Source organism: Lygodium microphyllum, chromosome 13, assembly GCF_053477565.2.
Source record: "Lygodium microphyllum isolate KBCC chromosome 13, Lygodium_microphyllum_v1.1.10, whole genome shotgun sequence".
NCBI classification, from domain to species: Eukaryota; Viridiplantae; Streptophyta; class Polypodiopsida; order Schizaeales; family Lygodiaceae; genus Lygodium; species Lygodium microphyllum.
In genome coordinates, this window is record NC_141147.1 from 49934394 (window position 1) to 49937975 (window position 3582).

Consider the following 3582-nt stretch of genomic DNA (forward strand, 5'->3'; position numbering starts at 1 on the left):
GTAAACATCCGAAACACTCCATCTCTGCAACTACACGGTTTGGATTTGTGGCACGTCGTCAACTTTCCTGCTCAAACATTGCCATCACTCCATAGTCCATTATCAAGCATAACTTGTCGATGTGCTCTACTCTGAAATGTCATCTACGTGACCATGCTGCACTATGGACCTTATATTGGGAGAAGAAAAAGTATATTAGTTGCGATTTGCAGTATAGATTGTAATTTCTTGGGATTGCATACCTTGGGATTGCATCCATACCTTGGGATTGCATCCACGTGAGAAGTCCCACTCTTCTTCAGTAACTGTTTCTCCATCTTGAGATGCTTTGGTTAGGGCCTCATGTAGCCATCTAGTGGATATGAGTAGAGGCATCTCCTCTAAGCCCTTCGGATATCGAATGGGCCGTTACCACGTACTCCGTCGAAAGTCAGATCTTGCAGACTCTCGCTCAGTGCGAGCATCCTCATAGCGTTGCAACGACTTCTCCATCGTAGCGCTTTGCAGCATACAAAATCGGTTCACCTTGGACTCCATGGATGTGTCCATCTTCTTCTCTATTTTGTTTCCCACTAGGACATCTCCATTCAGACAATCATCCTCCTTAAGTGACCATATCAAGCCTTTGTCCCGGTCCACAGTGGACAACCACTCAGAAATGTACACCAAGGCCTCCGACACTAACCAACCTTCAACCATGCTACCCTCAGGACGAGCCCGTTGTCACACAAATCCCTTTAAGGTCTTCATGAACGGTTCAAGAAAAAACATCCATCGACTATGGACTGGACCTGCAACCTGCAATTCATCTACGATATGTGCTAGAAGATGGGTTTGTATTGTGAGCATGCTAGTGGGAAGATACTTCTCCAAAAGACAAGCAGTCTCTACTGCCATGCATTTCGCAGATTCAATCGATGATGTGTGAATATCTTTTTGGGAGACAAACTGAACCAACTCGGGCAATTTGTAAATGGCTGTCCGTACCTCCGATGTCAGAGACCCCGCGATTGCGATCAACAGTACGAACTATGAAAACCATGTAATTAACATTGTGTATAAACAAACGAAGATTTTGAAATCTAATATGCAGAATCATGTCATACGCAGCCTCATACCGTACATATGGGACACATCATATGCCAATCATGGGATTTGAGTCCTGTCAGTTGGTCATCCTTTGTGAATGCTGTCTTGAGAGAACACATTAGGCCAGTCGGCGTGCGAAAGGACTTGATGTTTTCCTTTACTCATCGCACTTCATTGCCAGAAAAATCCCAAGGAGCGCGCAGCAATTGCACTCGACCGTCGATGCCACTTACAGGCCAATATGGTTCCATCTTTCCCACTGCTTTCAAATCCATCCTCGCTCCTAGCGTGTCTCATTGCCCAGTGAGGTGGTCCCATAGCAAGCTACCCACATTCTTAAAAATGTGCATGGGATCTAAAAGGTGGTTAATCTTCAAGTTTTTCCAATAATTTTGCTCATAGAAAATTGAGAAGCGTCACATTCCACTGGGAAGCGAGTCTTGGTCCACCATCCTGCGATCAAACCAGCTCAGTGCGTTCATTCTCACAGGAGGGCGACCAAGAAATCCTTCTCTCATGACATGACGCTCTGGCAAAAAAGCCCGATGTCCCTCAAATACCATCTTCTTCATAGATTTTGACATACGAAAATCCAACCTTGGTCCACACAGAGGACATGCATGGTAACCTGACGTGAATAGCCCTGCAGAACACACATGTACAATGAGGCATGTCATAACACCAACATCGCTCAAAGAAAATTAGCAAAATAAGAAAACACGCTTTACGAGAGCATTCTCCATAACCTGGAAAGTCATGCATGGTCCACATAAGAATTGCCCTTATAGTTGCGGATCGCCTACCAATATGTTTGCTCATGTCCTCCACTACAATTGCCTCCCACAACTCCTTTAGCTCATCAATCAGTGGAGAGAGGTGGACATCCATATTCTTGACTTTGTATCGTCCAGGCACAAGCAAGCTGAGCAAAAGGTGTCCTTTCTTGGTGGAAAGCCACGGCGGTATATTGTAGTTAACAAGGACCAAGGGCCATACACTATAGGAGGTGGAACGTAAACCAAAAGGATTTACCCCATCCATGGCAAGACCGAATCATAGATTCCTCGCTTCCTTTGCAAAGTTAGGGAAAGTCTCCTCAATGTGATGCCATGCTTCTGAGTCAGCTATGTATGCTGTACACCATCAGTGGATCGATTTTCCGCATGCCATGTAGTCAAATTTGCAAAACTCTTGGTCCAAAAAATGTGACGAACACGTGATATCAGCGGAAAGTGTCTCAAAACCTTCTGCGGAACAGTCTGTCCTTGCAAGTCATTTCGATACCTGTCCGCACCGCACTTGGGACATGTGGCCAACAATTCAAACTCTCCCCAAAAGAGAACACAATCATTGGGGCAAGCATAAATGCAATTATAATCCATGCATAGCTTTCGCAGCACTTGTCTTGCATCGTCACGAGACTCAGGCATCGTGTTTTGGGTAGGCAAAATGCAAGATTTCAACGTTCTACAAATTGCAATGAAGCATGTTATTAGAGTGCTATATAGCACATTTTAATGGCTTTCAATAAAGAATCATACACATCATAATATACCTGAATAGCTCTGTCACACTCGCATCGCTCCATCCATACTTTGTTTGTATGCTCAACAATGCAAGAAGTGTCTTCAAATGGGATACTCAACTCCCATCATACAATGGAATGACAGCCTCCACAATTAAAGGATCTTGGGATTTTGAGTCCGTCGGAAGCAATGATTCGATCATGTCCTCTAACTTGGGCTCCAAAAAAGTAGAAGGATAGTCCATGTTTCCAGCATTCTCACCCATAGAAGAGGGTTGAGAGTTATCACCTTCTATGAGGTAGTTAGTTATCTCGGACAGCATTTGTATAGAGCGCGGACGAACCCGTCTTACTGAACGCAAGAGATCTGCAGACTTCAATGTATCGACATGGCCCTAACCCTGTAAAGGACGTTAAGGAGCTAACTTCTAAGATAACCCCAAACTGTTATACTTAAATCAATTACATATCATATAGTACGTACTGAGAGAGAAGTTACCGCAATCTCGTAATTCAAGACTGCTTGGTCGATTATCTCAACTCAAAACTCTCCATACCGTTGCACATGCTCTATGGACAAACGATGTTTTTGACGAATGGCCAATTTGCATTGCGTGCATGGACAAGGGACACGTTGATTGAGCCAAGCCTCACGATCACCACCATGTTGGTCGTGAGTGCTAGACATCTTGACTGCGATGTAATGGAATGATAATTTAATAAAGATTCTATATTGTATATTGGGACCACTCCACTATATATATTTCAGGTCTTTTTTAAAAAAAATTCATACCTATGTCTTTGAGTTCGGCTCTAAAATTATCTATCTTTGAGGTCGGCTCTAAACTTATCTATCTTTGAGGTCGGCTCTAAACTTATCTATCTTTGAGGTCGGCTCTAAACTATGTCACACACATACATTTTCGTACCTACATTGCAAAGAATAAAAACCAACACAAGAAAAATTT

At 43.4% G+C, this 3582-nt stretch overlaps 1 pseudogene; it reads right to left on the reverse strand.

Annotated features, from left to right (window-relative positions):
- Positions 1 to 408: 408 nt before the first annotated feature.
- On the reverse strand, positions 409 to 1977 carry LOC148026602 (uncharacterized; annotated as a pseudogene).
- Between the last annotated feature and the right edge of the window lie 1605 nt (positions 1978 to 3582).